Raw genomic sequence first — 19834 nt, forward strand, 5'->3', positions numbered from 1 at the left:
TAAGCTATCTCAGTTTCAGAAGTACTTATATGATCGGCACCGGAGACTCGATGAACCACATACTCTTTCAAATTATTCAAAAAAATTTGAAAACCAACTCTTTTAAAAAAATATTTTGGAACCCAATATCCATAGTCGAGTTTTGTAACCTAGCTCTGATACAACTAAATGTAACAACCTAAACCCAGCCTAGATGTTATGGCTGAATTCGGAGATGTCACAAAGAATAGGTTTAAATTACGTAAAATCATTTCAGTTTTTAATCTCATGTTCTTTATACCATTTTTGAAAGCGTTGTTTAATTTTTTTATTTGTCAAAACTCGTTTTACAGCGGAAGCTTTACAAATCGATATGTTTTTGAAATTCGTATTGTATTTTTAGGAAAACCTTTGTTTAAGTAGAAACCATCAATTTTAAAAACAATTTATCACAACATGCATATCGTTAATAAAATTAAATCCACCGTTATAAACCATAGAGTCCAAAGAGTCCCAAAAATTACAAACTCTTAGAAAATAACCCAAAATAATAAATAAACCAAAAATTAACAAGTCAAAACAGTTTTACTGAAGAGTGGTCACCACTGATTCCCTGTTGTACCGACCCACATAAGACTGTGGATTAGCTGACAGATCAGACAAATAGAGGTGATTTTACGTAAACTCAGTGTGTAACCCAATAGAATTAAGCATACAATCATATATCCCCAAATACAACTCAAAAATAGATATAGATATGGACTTATGTCCCTTTTCAGAGACAGTTACAGAATCAGATACAGATGCATATACAGTTATGCAAAGTCCTACCCTTATCCTCTACACACCATCTCCGACCATCCCATTACACCATGTAGGGTTAAAAACACCCGTATAGCCCTACACACCAGGTCGTGTCATTAAAGCACGTATCAGATATAATGTGCAGCCAAGCTACCAGACAAAACATGCATACATGGTTGCTGAACAGATAGTAGATATACATAACACAAACATGCTCAGAATAGTATATTGGTCTAACAGATCAGATTTTAGGGTCTAGTTAGCCCTTACCAACCCTACAGTAGGCTCACAGTCGATTAGGACGACCCATGCGACCCTATAAAAAATTTTAGTATAATGGGCCCATATGCCCGTGTGGCCCACACACCTAGATTGGTCTTGGCTGTGTGGATCACACGGCCTAGTCCAGATACCACACGCCTGTGTGGCCCACACGTCTAATTTGGCCTAGCCCGTATGGATCACACGGCCACACTCCAACCCTCACACAGCCATGTCTTGCGTACGGCCTGGCCTTCGTCAATTACATGGTCGTGTCGTCGCACATGGCCTACCACACGGTTGTGTGGCGTCACATAATGGGGTTTTTTGGCTTTCGGTAAATCTCATTTTTCTATGTTTCGGGTACACACCTGGTTCATTTTCACAACTAACACAATCCCAAGATCACCAGAACCTATAACCAAAATACCCAACATTGATTTAGCAATCGATTAACAAATTTCAACAATAATGAACTTACAGAAACTCGGCTTACCACTGACAAAAGACCTCCTTTAACACCACTAAAACAAAAGGAGCGAAATTCACCGTTCAAGGACTTCTCCTACACTAACAATTGCAGAAAAAAGAAAATCATAATCTTGTTCACTCGTTACATAATTACGAAAAAAATGAAAAGAAAACTCACCGAACCCACACGAGTGCAATTCACGTAGCAAAAAGAAAAAAAAGGGATTAGAAAAACGAAAGCAAAAGGGAGAGGGGAAATTCAAAGGAAAAATCGGCAGAGTGGTGGGGAAATAGAACATCAGTTTTTTTTCTGGAAACTGAAAAATTGAAAAAAAGTTGAATAAATCAAGATTATCCCCAAACCCACTACTTAACCTCCTCAGAATTCCTGTTTGACTAAAACTCTCTCGATCAAACAAGCAAAAATAAACTTTCATGCTTGCGCAAGGATTCGAACACATGACCTTCAGCATAACAATCCCCTTACCATTCAAACCAGTAGGCTCATTCTAATATGGTTTCACAATTAATTCAATATAAGCCCACTGAGTAAGTAAAACGCTTAAGTCAGAAAAATACCAAAATTTACCAAACATAAGGCTTGAACTTGAGACCTCTCACCCATACCCAGAACACTTAACCACTGAAGCAAATACACATTTGTGTCAAATTTATTCAAAAGTTGGATTAAAAATATTGGGGCGTTACAATAAGAGGTGTTCATGAGCAGTGTAATACAACCAACCCGATTAGGCTGACTTGTTTTAGAACGGGCTTATGCTTATATTTTTTTAACCTTGTAATGGCTCGACTTGACCTGTTTTAATGTTTAAAATGATAAAATAGTATTAAATAATTAAATATTAATATATTTTTTATTATTTTAAACATCAAAATGAGCCAAATCGAGCTAGCTAAAGGTTAAAAAACATACCCCTAAGTCCATATCAAAACGAGTTGGGCCGATCGACCTAATTGGGTTACCGAACTCGTGAACACTTCTTATTACCGTTTATTGATTAAAAAACATTTTTTTTGAAAATTTCACAATGTTTTTGGAACCGGACTAATATTCAAGCTGGTCAGAACAATCAATTCATAGTTCAAAAATCTGGCCAATTCAAAGTAAATAAATTATTAAAAAAAACTTATAAATATAAAAATTGCTTCAATTGATTTTTTAGCTCAAATCAATCAGTTCACACCAATTCGCAGGTCAATTGATTTTTACCTCACCAAACCAATACCTAGCCAATTCTTGGTCCAACCAGTTCAACTGCCCGATCTTGTCCAATTTAGACAATATTAAAATTTGAAATTTTTTATATATTAAAAATTAATTTTTATTTTTAAAAATTTTAAAATTTTTTTATTTTTCATAATTTTATATTTTTTAAAAATATTTTTTTATGTTTTTATTTAAAATGTGGTGAAAATAATTTTTAAAACTTGTACTTATTTTTAAAGGATAAGGATCACATCAACAAAATATATAAATGTTGAGAGCTAAAAAAATTACTTTACCTTCTTTATAACAGCCACTTAACATCTCAAAATAAAAATATAAAAAATAAAATTTAAATTTTAAAAAAATAGACAGAACTTTAACATATTTAAACCTAAAATAAATATACAAACAAAATACATAAAAATAAAATCATTCAAGTTTTGTATAAATTATAGCCCTTTCTTTATTTCTTTCTTCGGATTTAACTTTGTGTTTCATTATAGTTTTTTTTTTCCCCTAGCATAAGTACTAAAATATTTGAAGTGTAAAAGACCTAAAACTTTGTGTATAGCATTAATCTCCTATTTTTTTTTACAATTTATTATAAAATAAAATAAAAAATTTATTTTTCACACATACTTTGATAAAACAACTAGATATCAAGTCACATGAATGCGCCCAATTCAATGTATACTTCAATATGGTTTCTTCCAATTAAACAAAATAACTCCAACTTATCAAAATTACACGTATCCTTAAATAATTTTAGCTTCTAATTTTTCTAATACTAGATGAATTTATAAACCAATGGTTGTTTTAAATCGACTTTTTTAAAAATATATATGATAAAAATCCCAACACTTTGTAATAAATAAATAAAGAAAATGAACTACTTGAAATCATAAATGTTTAAACCTTTTCTAAATTTCAATTCCAAGCTCATCTAGCTCACATTCTACATAGGCTCTACGGGTATATTTTATACTAAAATGAATCTCATACATCATATTTCAAAATGGAAGTCTCTTAGGACACTGTGCTTGCAATTTTCGAAGGCCACAATTTGGGGGGTCTAGGTTATGTTACCACATAAGGCCAAAGTTGGATCCATTGGTACCAACTAAAGTTCACACTTCACACTGTACATTTGAACATCATTCTATAGTCCTCACCCGTTAGAATTTAACTTTGACAAACCACGTGACCTTAATATAAATAAATATTTATATAAACAAATAAATATAAATATAAATAATTAATAAACAAATAAAAAAACTTAATATAAACAAATATTTATATAAAAAATATTTATATTTAAACAAAAAATACCATATTTAAATAAAATAAATGAAATAAACAAGATTTTGGAAAAACCAAAAATCGAATAAAAGGAATTGAGTTTTATTAGATGTTAAGGCCTATTTTCACAATTTCCTTAAGATAGATTCGGCCGCTCCTATGATACTTGGAGAAACGTTAGTCAATTATCTCCCAAGATACAACAACAAGATAATCGAAGTAGTAGCACCATTACAGTGATCAACGAATAGACCTTGCCTTCCTCTATCACAGAAACGTATGAAAATATGAAAAGAAAGAGAAGAATTTTCGAGAGCAAAATAAATTCAATGTGTGTGTATTAAAAATTCTATAGAATTCTTTAGCCTTTTATAGGCATTCAATACGGTGGAATTTTGGAAATTTCCATGAATAAAGATGCAAATCTGCATTAAATGAGTCTTTAAATCACTTTGAATAAAAAAAATGATTGGAATCAAATCAAATAAAGATATATGTCCTTTTAAAATAGATTATGTATAATATTTGCTGAGAAAAATAAATTTCGTTAGGTTTAAAACATTCACAGGCCCATCTTAGGCCTGACTGGTCCAAACATTTCACGTCACCCACGTCGTGCGGGTGCGCCCCAACCCCGATAGGGGTGGATCTGCACCCCTTTGCACGTGAGGCAGGGTTTTAAGCTTAGTTATTCAATCACCCTTCAAGTGGGTTCTCATATATATATACATATCTCACACTTAGTATTTAACCAATGTGGGATCTAAGCTTTTCTTTTCCTCAACAAATATTTACAAGTGGTTTATTTTGAACATCAATTTCTCATTCATCACTCAACCATTTTAAGCATATGATATACTCGTTGTAAAGGTCTCATGGAGTAGTATATAAAACCATAATTTTATGATTCAACTCTCTACCTTTACCAATCGAGAATATGCCTCAGCTTCCAAAAATTACATATTTTCCAACAATCCCCCACATGAATGAAAATTGATAGTTTTAATGAAAAACATTGACTCGATATGGTGATAAAATCTACGATTGATAGTTGCATAGGATAGGTAGGCATCCACTCTTAAACCTTCCCTTGTAAAAATATATTTACTTTACTAGCTGACCAATAGATGCGATGTCCTTGAACTGTTCTACCTTTTGTGCAAACGATGATATACCTCACACAACTACCTCACTAGCAAGGTTTTAGTTCTTATGGGTATGTTCATATAGCAGTGAACATCTCCTGGTTCTACAAGAGTTTGAGAGAACTATCACTACAACAAAACAGGTTTTTCGCGGTGTTTGAATAAAAAACGCCACTATAGATCGAGCACTTGTAGCGCTTTTCTAAAAATACCGCTATAGATCAAGCATTAGCAATGCTTTTACCAAAACGCCGCTATACGTCAAGCATTAGCAGCGTTTTTAGAAAACACCGCAAAAATTCAACAAGACACCGTTGTTTTATGTTGAGCCTTAGTGGCATTAGCGGCGCTTTTTAAAAACACCGCAAAAAACATTTTATCTGTCTATTTATTATTTAAATGATTTATTTATATTAATTAAAATACAATTTATTTTTAATTAAATATTTAAATTCCTAAAAAAAATGATACGTAGAAAAAATTTAAAAATAAAAACATATAAAAAAATATGTTAAAAATGAAAAAATTAAAATACTATTATTTAAAATAATTTTAAAGCTTTTTGGGTATATGACTGATTGTTTGGCAATTTATATATTAAATAAATTTTTATATAATCGTAAAAGAGATAATATTAATTTTAAAATATTGAATTAATTATAATTATGGTTTAGGGTATATGGTTTAAGGTTAATGGTTTATGAGTTAATATTTTAAGGTTTAGTGATTATGAGTTTAGTGTTTAAGGGTTAGGGTTTATGGGTTAGTGGTTAGTGGTTAGGGGTTAAAGGTTAAGGGGATAGGGGATAGGAGTTAGGGGTTTATAGTTTATGAGTTAATATTTTAAAGTTTATGAATTATGTGTTTATGGATTATGGTTTATGGTTTAAGGGTTAAGGGTTTAAGGTTTAAGAGATAAGGGGACATGGGTTATGGGTTTAAGGTTTAGGGTCTAAGATTTAGGATTTTGGGAGTAGGGGTTAGAGGTTAGAGATTTAGGGTTTAGATTAATTAGTATTATTTAATTTATATATTAAACGATTTCTTATATAATTGTAAAAGAGATAATATTAATCTTAATATATTAAAATTATGATTATAGTTTAAATTATTTAAGAGATAATAGATAAACTTTATATATATTATTAAATATTGACTATCATAAGTTAATTATTATGGCTACCAAATTATAACAAATAAAAATAAATATGAAAACCAAGAGATTAGTGGCGTTTTTTAAAAAGACGCCGCAAAAAACACTATAGTTTAACAAAAACGACCTCGTTTTCCTTTCTTAAATTTCATCTTTTTGTGTCATGCCCGAAACTTAGCCATTTCCCCCAAAACCCCAAAACAAATTTCCTCAAACACTTAGCCATTTCCAGCAAAACCCCAAAATAGATTTCCTAATACTCTACATTTCCCCTAATCCTTAAATTTCCCCCAAAATCCCTAGGTATCTGAAGCTCCTCAGTCGACCCGAAAACCTACTCTTCGTCGTCCTTTGTCGTCTCTGCTACGTCCCATCGCCGTTGCTCTCCGCTGCCGCAACCAATCGATAAATTTCGCTCTCCGTAGCTTATTTCAAGTCTGTAAAAAAACGAATTTCAATCACATTATTTTTAAAATGTCTGAAAATATTTCTAAAGCTTCAGTCTCTAGTATGTGTTGATTCAACTCCGCTTCCCATTTGACTCCTCCTGAACTGAAATTCATTGTATTGCTCTATATTATTTCTCCCCCAAATCTTAATTTTCTCTTTGTTTTTCACTTTTTAGGCCAATGAGTTCATTCAGCCGAGTGGGGTTAGGTTAGTCTAAAAAAAATTTCAACTTCATATTCGGATGAAAAAGAAGAAAGTTTAAACACATTCATAAACAAAACTATTTATTAACTGCATTTTTTGATCAGTTTATTGTAATTAAATTCTGAATTTTTTTTAATTAAGTTGATATCAAGTAGACACTAAAGAGAATGTAGATAATATAAAGAAAATTTAAAAACCCTGCAGGGATTATTGTTAATTTAGTCTAAAGTAAGTTAAGGCAGCAGCAGAAGTCTACGTGCACTGTTCCAATTTGTTGTTTGTTTGTTTGCAATAACAAATCCACTATGTTTTTGTGTATTTAGATTTTTAAATTAGAAAAGCCAACAAAAATATTTACTTTTTCCTAGTTGTTCTTTTTTATTGCACGATACTTGTTTCTTTCATTTCATAAAATGAATTTGTGCTTGTTTTGTTGTGATAGGGTAGAAATAGAACTTGTTATTTAGCAGTATCGGTGGAACGATTCTAGACATTCAGGTGAAAAGAATGAAAACCGAAAAAGGGATTAAAAAGGTTTAAAGTAAGGAATATTGGGATTCATACTTGGTCAAATTCTTGTAACAGTTTTTAAATATGCTGTCATGTTAATTGACTAATAAGTATAGATTCTTGCTATTAAAAAACGATTCACCTTTATCTCTGATTAAGCAATTTTTTCTATTTCATGCTTTATGCCCTCATTTTATGCTTCCTTTCGCTATTTCCCATGCACCATGTTCATCTAACGAAAGCACAGAAAACACAGATTGCACTATAATTTTGTCTATCTTCCTTCTTCACTATGAGTTCCAATGGAGATCTTCCAGTGACCACACTTGAATCTCCTCTTTTCTTCCATGTTAATCGTTGTGGTGTTAGCTGTGAAACTAACTATTTCTCTATTCAACGTGCAGATTAGTGCTGGTCAATTTTCTTCTCCATTTTGGTTTTCTCCAGAAGCAAAGTCATTAATAAAGAAGCTTCTTCATCCCAATCCTAAAACTGTTGAGTATATTCAGCTTAATTTTTGAGTTCTAAGCTTTATCATTTGAATGACATCATTATACATCATATGACTTGCATTATCCTGTATCTCCATGTCCATGACTACCAAAATTTTTGAAAGCTTTATAAAATGAAAAGTTATTTTTGTTACTCATTAATTATTTTTTTAAGTTAATTTTTTTTTTATGTTTTTATCATAATGATTTGATTTAAAGAAATGGTGTGTCATTAGTATTGGTTTGTCCTTTCATCATTTAAAGAAGTGGGTTGGCTTTTACAAAAATCATGACCTTCACTTTACTGTCCTTTGATAATAAAACTAATAAGGGCTTTGCCTTCCTTTGAAGGACTTCTTATATTCCATGAAATGGTTATCAAGTTGCTTAAATCAAATTCCTTTAAGTTGTGTTAGTAGATCATAGTTTTTTCTATCAGGTTTAGATTATGGCATTACATATTTTGTCTTGGCAGACATCATGATCCTGCTATTTTTATTCATTGATTGATCAATTCTGTAACTCAAAACATATATATATATGATCCTGCCAAAGTCAAATATAGCCTTTGGCCAAAGAAATGAGGTCAACTTAATCTAAAGGCAGATGTGTCTTTAGATCTTGAATATGTTTGAGTTACAGAATTCATTGCTGCCAAATATATCTTGTATAGTTCCAATTTTATCATATTTATCAGCAGTAATGTTGTATCAAGTTCATTCCCCTTTTATTTTCTTTCAACTACTCTATCAGTTACCACTCGAGATCTAAGAAACCAAATACAAACTATGAATACTACTCAAATACACAGAAAGCCTAGATAACCAGAAGGTTAGTTAATCTTTTATTTTCTTTTTTTTTCATTTTTTTAAATTGTAATGTTAATTTTATCCACATGCTCTTTTCTTATGATTCCTTTTCGTGTCATTGATAATTTTTGTATCAGTTTGTTAGCAGCCTTATTAAGTATTAAATGGCTATCTGTTACTTCTTGTACATTGCAGGTTGGTTAAGAATTTCATTTTATGTGTGAATGCCTATATGTATGAATGCTATATCTATCTTTTGGACTTTACACTTAACTGTCCTATCTCTATTCTACCTTGGCTATTCATTGCTTTTTACGTTACAGGTGCAGTTTCATAAACTTTTCTAGATATACAAGGTGCTTAAAGTGTAAAGCAGAGGGTCCAAAGAGGGTTGCTACAGATGATGTTCAAATGAAGAAAGGGGATTGGAACTGCTCAGGGTAAGTTTCTTTATTGTTAAGAAGCCTTTTTGTTCTTCAAGAATATCCATCTTCAGTATAATTCTATTAAATAGAATTTGTACTGTAGTCCCATATTTTATGATCTGCTAGATGATTTGGCTACATCCATGCTTGTCCTCTTGTTGCAAACTAAGTCTCATGCATATCGTATTAGCATAAATTGTAATTAAACACAATATAAAGTAATGGAAAAAAACAAAGAAATACCATGATGCATAAGAAATATATAAAATATATTAATGAGGATTAGGTAGATAGAAATGGCATCAAGAAGTATGCTGCTTGTGTTGATCATTTGTAATTTGAACTTATTTTTAATGATATGGTGCAGACTGAAAGATCTTTGATATGTGAGGTAAATACCACTTATTAGCACTAGTTAACGTTGTACACATTTGATTAATTAGTTTTTAAAATATATTTTTATAAAGTATTTTAATTTTTTTACTAATTTAAATAAATTTTTTTATTTTTATATTTGTAAAATAAATTAGTTATAAAATAAATAAAAATAGAATTTAGTTTGGTTCAGATGATTATAGTTTTCTAACTTGCAAACAGTGAATCAAATTGAAATCAATTTATTTGAATAAATTGAAATTAAATTGAAATAACCAATAAAATGGTCAAATTATAGTTTTCTCCCTCTATCATGCTAAAATTTAATATTTAATCCTTATACTTTGATTTGACATAGTTTAATTTAATTGTTATCTGTTAGTTCAATCAGTTAGTATTGTTGACTCTATCAAAATGCTAATTTAAATTTTATTATTAGAATTTATATATTTTAAAAATATAAATTTTAGCACTTTAACCATAATAGTTAATATTGTTAATTGACTATTGAATTAATTGATTAAATTATATCAAATTAGTTGAATGAGCTTTTTGTCAGTCATTATTGTTAATTTGATGTTTGGCTGTTCCATTTTTGTTCATCCGAGAAAAAAAGGTAAAAGGATACTATTTCTTATGTTGCTTTCATTTTTTTTTTCGCCTCATTTTCTCCTACTTGTTGCATGTGCAGGCACATGAAACCACTGAAACTCCATCTCACTTGAAACTTTTTTTCTACTTTTCAAGGAACATCGGCACCCGTGTTTCAGTTCTCTTCACATAGTCATTGGATTTTTGCTTGCAAGTGGCACAATACGTCTCCTCTTCATTTACTTTCTTCATCTTATGATGGGAAAGTAATGTTATCGTTTTGTATTCTCTACATTCTCATAATTTAACTATATATTGTTTTTCTGGATATCGTTTTGATGATTACTTTTTGTGTAGCAATAGCTCTTTTATGTTTTGACTGGTGGCAAATGGAACAAGAAAAACCAACTATACTAGATTGCGGTCCAAGAACAATTTGCAGAAGGCACATAATGACTAGCTCCTACCTCTAAGAATGCTTGTGGGAGGCATTGCAGCAGCGAATAAGGATGATATTGATCAACATGCAGTTGACACTGTATGTGCTCTGAATCCGAATTCAGATGTGACTTTTAGATATTTTATGTGCAAAAAGTATTAGAGTGCCTTATGTTTGTATGTTAGTTAAGCAGATTATAGATAGAACCTGTAGTAGGATCAACTAATTAGTTGATCAAAAACTACACCCTGTTTTGTAATCGTCTACTTGCATATTTGCATATACTTAATAATAATCTCGTGTCAACTAATTATTCTATTTTTTATATAATTGTTTTGTTTCAATATTTTATTTTTATTTGAGTTGAAAGAAGAAAAAAACAAATTGCAATTTTGACTTTGTTAATCAATTTAAATAATCAATGTTGATATTTCATGTAACAGCCTGATTTAGACCCTAATCGGAACGATAGTTTTGGGACCACGAATCCAAGTCTGAAAAATATCTTTAAATTATTTTCTGTGTTTATTTTGTGCGAATTTATATCTGTGAAATTTTCGTGATTTAATTTTGTCGGTTGGGTGTCCGATTTAATAAAAGGACTTAATCACTTAAATTGAAAATTAGCTAGTTTTAATTGTAAGGACTGTTTTGGTAATGACTTCTTAAATGGAAGCACTCATGATGCAAAAAGTCCAATTTTTTTTCTATATATATTAGTGGACGGCATTAGCTAAGTTGAATATATTTTCTTATTTAATATGTACAATATATATATGTTATAATAATAAAATGTATACAATTATATGTATATAATATAAGTTATGAGTTGGAAACCATGTGCATGTGACATGGACGAATATGTCCTTGGCTTATAAGCTTTAGTTGTTAATTTTTAAAAGGGTAATTTAGGAAGTCAACCTTTAATTTATATAATATATGTTATAATTAAAATAAGCCAAGGTTTTATTTTGTTCTCATCACCGAATATGAAAAACAAAAAGAAAAGAATAAGTTCTCAAGGATTCGGCCATCTTCCAAGTTGATTCAAGGTTCGTTTTTACTCTGTTTTCGATAATTTCTACGTTTTTGAGATCGTTGCTTCGAGTACTACAAACCCAAGCTTTAATTTTTTATTTTGATGAATATTTTGAATAGTGCCATTATTGATAACTTGTGATTTTTGTTGTTTGATGATGAAAAATGAAAGATATGTTTTAGATTAATATATTTTGTATTGGAATTTTTGATGATTTTGAGTTATTAGAACTTAATTGCAAAAATAATAATTTGAGGGACTAAAATGTGAAATTGATGAAATATATGGACTTGTATAGTAGTGGGTAAGATTCGGCCAAACATGAGTACTTGGAAATTTTGTGTATTTTGTGTTTTGTGTAATAGGGACTAAATTGTAAAAATGGTAAATGTCAGGGGTAAAATGGTAATTTTCCTATTAATGTGTTTTTGGATTAAATTGAATGAAAATATGTTTGAATGAGCTTAATTTGAATATGTTTAGATCAAGAACTAAAGAAATCGGATTTGGATCGGGGAAAAACGAAAGTTGTCGACTAGCAGCCCCGTCCCGTTTTACGACGTTCGAGGTAAGTTTACAAGCAAATAGACGTGTTTAATTGTAGTTAAGTATTAAGATATATATGCTGTTATGAAATGTTAGCATTTACACTTGATATAGCCGAATATGAAAACGGTTGGTTACTACGTTTCTGAATTCGTTTCGATTGAGTTGCGACGTCTGAAAGCCCCGTATGAACCTTAGGAATAGTTAGGATACATATGTCATGACATAGGGTTCCGATATATGTATGCGAGTAAGACCATGGCATCGATTTGTGATTCTGATATGTGTTTACGAGTAAGACCCTGTCTGGGACAGTGGCATCAATATGTGACTACATGTAAGACCACGTCTGGGACGTTGGCATTGTACGATTTATGTGATTATCCGAGTATCCTATCCAATTCCAAGTGGTTCATTGGGCAACGACAAATTGTGAACGAACATGTAAAACGAACTGATTGACCAAGTATGAAAAAACATATTATCTACTGGAATAAGGTAAGTAAGTTATTGATATGTGTTATGAATTGTGTGTGATGTAAATGAAGATTGTATATGATCAAAAGATGTGCATTCGGCTTTGTGAACAAGAAATATAATAGTTGTTAAATGATTCTTGAACATGTGTATTTATAATCTTGTGTATTCGGCCATATATTTAGAGTACATACATAAAGTTATATCTTGGATTATGAGCTCGTGTTTATTAGTAGAGATATACTTGGCTATATAATAACCTTTTGGCTTTGAAAATCTTAATGATAATTTATTAATTTAACTATATGATTATTCGGCTAAGGTAATCCATATGTACCAAAAAGATATTTTGTATATATATATATGTATTCGGCCATAAATAAGTATATGTGATAGTATAAAATAAGTGTTAAATCGTAAGATTGAAGCTTAATTTGACTATGATAGTATAATTTGGTATAGTTAAATGTATGAATTACGTCATTGAATAGTTTATTTTCTTATGACTTATTAAGTTATAAAAGCTTACTCTGTATGTGTATGTTTGTTTTGTTTTATAGATTATGGATTCATGTTACGAGCTCGGGAATCGTCAGAGGAGCTTATCACACTATTGACAGTCTTCGGTATCATTGAAGTGAACTTTCGAATTTATGGCATGTATAGGCTGGAGTTTACTTTTGAAATGTTTAATTTTGGTTATATATTAAAAGCCATGCGAAAATGGCTTAACTACTTTGTTTGAATTTGGTTTTAGTTTAGTTATGTTTTAAATTGATGTTGGGTCATGATGTCGTATGCTATAAAGAGTTATGAGTGGTGCTATGTGATTGTATATCAAGGTTGGTTTATGATTTAGTAAGTGACAGAGTAGTTTCGATCATAAGCATGATAGGTTGGATTGGATGTGATTGTGTAAGATGACATATACATATGTGAACTTGCTTTTTATGCTTTGGCTTAGGCTCGTATGTGCATAGATATAATGCTTAGTGAGACTAGAATTAAATATTATCATTCGGTGATGAAAGGTAACAAGTGCTAAATACATTTTAAAATTGTTTTGGTTAATTATTTGACATGTGAGCATAAGTTAAGTGTGGCATTAAGATTTTGGACAAATGAGCTTTAGTTACACGTATATGAATATGTATTGATAGTGGGTACGGCTATGTCATATAGCATCAATGATGCATAAATGATTTTTTTTTTCTAAATGGTAACATGTGTTTGAGCTTTGTAATATATATGTTGCGTCCCTTATGTGATGAGGATTTATTAAATTGATATTATAATTTTCCTTGTAGTTTATTCGGTTATGTACAGTTACAACTACTTTCATGTTCGTATATATTTAAAGAGTGAATTAGATTGCTTTAATGTATTATCTATGAACATAATAATAATTTAAATAGTAATGCCACTTAAATAGATAAAAAGGAAGGTAATGACATTTGTTTTATTTAGTGCAAAACTTGTGCATATACGTGATATATATATATATATATATAACAAGTCTAATGATCAATAAAGAAGCCAAATATGTGTTCCATGATTTGTGTACTTAATAATTGTTTAATTTGTACATACATTTTAGGTTATACATTATTTGTGTTGTGTTGTATATCTTAAATTTCTTTTAAGATTTGTTAATGAAATGAATTATAAGCTTATATGTAATCTGAACCTTTAATTGAAATTTTATAATAAACGTTTGTACGAATAATAGTATAATTAGTAATACCTTATAACCCTAATTCGGTAACGGATACGGGTTAAGGGTGTTACATTTCACATGGGAATGGATATTCAAATATTATATTTTACATGGTTATGGTTTAAGTCTTTATTTCATTTAAGTAACTTCATTATAATATCTTATTTTATTGATATCTTTATATTTAATCTAATTTTTATTTTTTTTTAGTTTTGATTCTAAATTTTTATTTTTATTTTAATATTTAAGATAACTTGAGTTCTAACTTTTGGATTTTAATTGTGTTATTAATTTATTATTTTAAATTCTAAATTTAAATTCATTAATTTTTGTATTTAGTTTACAAGTTAAAATTTTAATAGAAAATTTTTATATTTATATCATGGATATTATTCTTCTCAATATTTTGATAATGATTTTTTTTTATATTTTTCATGACATTTATAATATTTTATTTTTTTAAATTTCATGAGCTTTAGCGGCGTTTGTGGGAAAAGCGCCGCTAAAGGTCATGTTCTTTAGCGGCATATTTTCAAATAAATGCCGCAAACTTTAGCGGTGTTATCTATAGTAGCGTTTTTGCGAGGCTTGTAAGAACGCCGCAAATAGTTTTAGCGGTGCTTAAAGGCCTTAAAAAACGCCGCTAAAAGCCAGTTTTGCTGCAGTGCCCAATAGTTTCCTTGAAGCGGCCCCACTTCACCCTCACATAGGTAACTTATGTTGCTCAGCTCCCTAAAACACACAATGGTCATTAAAAGCTTTGCTTAACCTATCTCACTTTAAATCACAGTTTATATCATAGGAATAGACTTGGGATAAGAACCCCCACAGTGACTTCACAAGGTCTATGCAATTAGGTTGTCCCTTTGAACCTAGATCTTGGGATATCCAGTCAACTAGGTTGGGTTTTCCATCACATAGTGCATTTAATTTCCATAAGCTTTAGTGTAACAACCCAATTTTTAGTGGTATCGAAAACAGTGGTTCGAGACCACTAAATCCGATGAGTGAGTTTAAAAATTTTAATATTTAATTATTATTTATGAGTCAAGTATGACTTTAGGAAACTTTTGAATTAGTACATTTGTGATTTAAAAGAAATTATTAGGTAAATTAGGTTGAAAACGAGGAATCGAGAACTCGATTTTATAAATCGAGCCATAAATATTTTTATAAATATTTACGAAGTGTCATTGAGTTGGTATTAAAATATCGTTAGAAAATTTTAACGTTTTGATAGTTAATTATTTAAAAAGGACTAAATTGAAAAAATATACAAAATTTGCTAAAATGATTAAATAGCTAAAGTGATAAATAAAGAAGGACTTAAAGGGCAAATTAGCCCAAAGTGGATGACTGAAACGGTGTAAGAAAAAAAAACAAAGAAATTGAATGATTAAGGGGCAAAATGGGAAATAAAATAAAATTTAATTAGATAAAAATGTGACTTAAAAGAAATCTAGACATTTCTTCATAATTCTTCATCCAAAAACACCATAGGAGGTCTCCAAGAAGCTGGTTTTTCATAGTTTTACTTCATGTAAGTTTAATTCTTGATTGTTTCTTGTAATTTTTATGTTTTTGAGAATTTTACAATTAGGTCAAATTGTCTATTTCATTAGTTTTTGATTTCATGAGTGATTGTGAAAGTTATATGGATAAGTGCTTGAAATTTATGATGAATTAACATGGATTTGAAGTTTTAATTTTATTGTATGATGATTTTATCAAGTAATTTCAATAGAAATTGATTTTAGGACCTAATTGTCAAAAAGTTTAGAATTAGGGTTTGGTGTTGAAATTATGAATATCAAATGCTGTATTGTAGCCTAAAATAATTAGATAAATTGTTAATTGAGAAAAATTAGCTCAATTGGTGGGTTAATTGATCAGGGACTAAATTGTAAAAATTGTAAAAGTTGGGGTAAAATGTGTAATTTCAAAAATTGAAGGGCATAAATTGTTAAGTGATTTAGAATTGAATTTGATGAATGAAAAATTTTATATTATAGATCAAGAACCCAAAGATAAACCTGGAAAAGAAAAATTAATAGATTAGTCCCTGAATTTTCTACAACTTCTACAAACTACCCTAGGTAAATTTATATGGTTGAAATTTCATGATTAATTGTTAATTTAGGAATGATATAATGTATTATTTCATATTTTTGTTATTGTATTATGATTATTGTAAATATATGAAAATTGAATTGAAAGTTCAAATTAAGTGGAACGCAGGATTGAGTATGATCTTTTCGTGACACAAGATGAATTGACGGATAAAACCATGGTTGGACCATGAAAATATTTAAATGTAAGACCATAGCTGGGCTATGACATTTCAGTGAAAAACCATAACTAGGTTATGGCACCGTGAACGTAAGACCATGGTTGGACCATGACAGTATATGTATATGTGTAAGACCATAGCTGGGCTATAGCATTCTAATGATAAGACCATAACTGGGTTATGGCATTACGAGTGTAAGACTATGGCAAGGCCATGGCAATATATGTGTAAGACCATAATTGGACTATGGCATCAAGAAAACGATGTACTCAATTTTATAAGATGTTCTGTAATTTGACAATGATTGGTAACTGTCATATGGAATAAAGTGATAGAATTTAAGTAGTTATTTATATTGAGCTCAATCAAGTGAATTTATCATTTGAAATTGTGATTGGCAGGAAGTGTTAGTGAATTGCATGTTTTATGATTTGTTATAGTATGTTCGGTAAGATTTTAACTTTAAAACCAATGAACTTACTAAGCTTTATTAAGTTTACTCGTGTTGTTTAATGTTTCTTGTAGATTAATGTGATATTGAAGGATCGAATCAACATATCGAGCCACACTATCCAGATTGCTCTGGTAGACTTTGTTATACATAATATGGTTTCTATGGCATGTATAGGTTTAGTAGAAAAGAGTTAAACTTGAAATATGATTGTGAATGATACATATATATATTTGTATGCTTGTAGTTAGTAGTAGATTTTAGTTAATCAAAGAATGAAGTTGTTTTGGTAAGTTTATGAAAATGAGTTTTGTGATGATATATTATGTTTAAACCATGATTGTTAACTTGTATTGGTTGCTTGATTTGGGATATATTGGTATATGAGAGTGTTGTATGCAGGCTGATAACATAAAGGGTGAGAAATGTGGCCTTCAAATGACCTATTTTCGTCCACACGGGTTGAGACATGGGCGTGTGTCGCAGCTGTGTGTGACACATGGTCTGGCACATGGACATGTGGTCTGGCCATGTGTCCTCTGCACCTTGAAATTTCAAAACAGAATGCTCAGGTTTTTGCACACGGGCGTGCGGCTTGGCCGTGTGACCCTTGCACTTTGCACACGAGCGTGTAGTTTTTCGTGTGACACAATTCAGAGAGTTACACAGGTAAGAACATGGGTCGGGACACGACCGTGTGTCTCACATCAAATGCTCACACGGCCTAAGGCAAAGGCGTGTCTCTTGGTAGTGTGAGCCACACGGTTTGGCCACACAGGCGTGTGTCCCTTATTTCTAAGAAAATTTTTGACATTTTGCGAAAAATTCTTGAAGTCTCCTGTTGAGTCCCGGTTTATTTCTAACGCCTATTTTGGGCTTTGAGGGCCTATATAAGGGACCATATGAGTGTTATATGAATAAGTTATGATATGTATATTAAAGAGTATAAAATGTTCATAAATAAATCTATAAAGTCTGGTAACACTTCGTAACCCTATTCCGGTAACGAATATGGGTTAGGGGTGTTACATTTAGTCTCATTCCATTCGATGTTTTATCAATCTGATCTCGATTTAAACCTTTAGTTAGCAGATCCACAATGTTATCTTTTGATTTTACAAAATCAATAGAAATAACTCCGTTTGAGATTAGTTGTCTAGCAATATTGTGTAGACGACACATATGTCTCTACTTACCATTATACATTGCATTCTGTGCTCTACCAATTGTTGCTTGGTTATCACAATATATGCATACTGTAGGCATAAGCTTTCGCCAATTAGGAATATCCTCCAAGAATTTTTGAAGCAATTCTGCTTCTTCTCTAGATTTATTTAGAGCTACAAACTCAGATTCCATTGTGGATCTAGTTATAATCGTTTGTCTTGAAGATTTTCATGACACGACTCCTCCTCCCAATGTAAAAACATATCCACTTGTGCCTTTGGTATTGTAACACCCCTAACTCGTATCTGTCGCCGAAACAGGGTTACGAAGCATTACCAGAATATACAGATTAAGTAAACAGATATTTCTTTTATACAGTATTCAGGTCAGAAATAATATATAAATTCCTATATATGAACCCTCGAGGTCCAAAACATGCATTAGAAATGAGTTAGGACTAAACTGGGTACTTAGAGAATTTTTTGTAAGATCTCAAAACTTTTCTTAGGTGTAGGGGTCACACGCCTCTGTGGCAGGCCGTATGGCTCACATGGCCAATGACACACCCGTGTCTCAAGCTTTGAAACTCTCTGACTTGGGTCACACGGTCAAGTCACAAGCCCATGTGCTAGACCGTATGTAGGCGTAGGGGTCACACGGCCAAGCCATACGCTCATGTGTCAAGCCATGTGATCAATTCTGAGCATTCTATTTTGACATTGTAAAGATGTAGGGGACACACGGCCAGATCACACGCCCATGTGCTAGGCCGTGTGTCACACACGGCTGAGACACACGCCCGTGTCTCTGCCCGTGTGGACAAAAAGAGGCTATTTACCAAGCCACATTTCTCAACCAATTTGTCTTCCTCTTACACCAATACTTTAACATATTCACAAGACATTTTAAAAACAATTAATTCAAGTCAAAACTGAGTCTCATGCATGATATAACATCACATACAACCAATGTGCTCTTAAGCACCTCAAATAACATTTTACCATCATGTAACCAAACATACAAAACTTACTTAACTTATCAAATTCACCTATATGCATATTTTACCAAATATGCTAGAATTAATCATAAATATGCCAACATGATTTCTATTATTAAACCATTTAAGCACACACCAAACATGTTATAGGCTCATTTATACATTTCAAAACATGTTCATCACAAGCCATTCCAATGGCTAGTTATAACCCAAACATTTACATGCCAACATTAACTAATTAACCTATACATGCAATTATAACTATAATTAATTTATCATATATAACAAGATGGGCTAATGGATAGTGTGAGTGATCTCCGCCTAGCTTCTAATCCAACGAGCTTCTGAATTACTAAGACACAGGAAAAATAAAACAGACTAAGCATGAAATGCTTGGTAAGTTTGTATAACATGGTAAATAACTTATCGTATATTTATGTTCAAAATAAACATGCAATGCATTATCAACCAATTTGGTCACAAGCCCTAAACACATATCCTCATCATGTTAGTCAA

General features: G+C 31.0%; 2 long non-coding RNA genes across 8 annotated transcripts; both read left to right on the forward strand.

The window, feature by feature from the left end:
- The first annotated feature begins 6476 nt into the window (after positions 1–6476).
- Positions 6477–10952, forward strand: LOC107937138 (uncharacterized). Of its 7 annotated transcripts, none has more exons than XR_005926417.1 (3): positions 6503–9038; positions 9128–9244; positions 10296–10952. It is a non-coding gene; the product is annotated as an uncharacterized lncRNA (long non-coding RNA). The 7 variants fall into 7 exon arrangements; XR_001694578.2 differs by having other exon boundaries at positions 6504–6997; positions 7909–9244; XR_001694582.2 differs by having other exon boundaries at positions 6504–6775; positions 7909–9244.
- Positions 10953–11585: 633 nt separating this feature from the next.
- On the forward strand, positions 11586–13647 carry LOC107937132 (uncharacterized). The gene is made up of 3 exons (XR_001694576.2): positions 11586–11686; positions 12157–12241; positions 13257–13647. It is a non-coding gene; the product is annotated as an uncharacterized lncRNA (long non-coding RNA).
- The last annotated feature ends 6187 nt before the right edge of the window (positions 13648–19834 follow it).

This window comes from Gossypium hirsutum, chromosome A01 (assembly GCF_007990345.1).
Source record: "Gossypium hirsutum isolate 1008001.06 chromosome A01, Gossypium_hirsutum_v2.1, whole genome shotgun sequence".
NCBI lineage: Eukaryota > Viridiplantae > Streptophyta > Magnoliopsida > Malvales > Malvaceae > Gossypium > Gossypium hirsutum.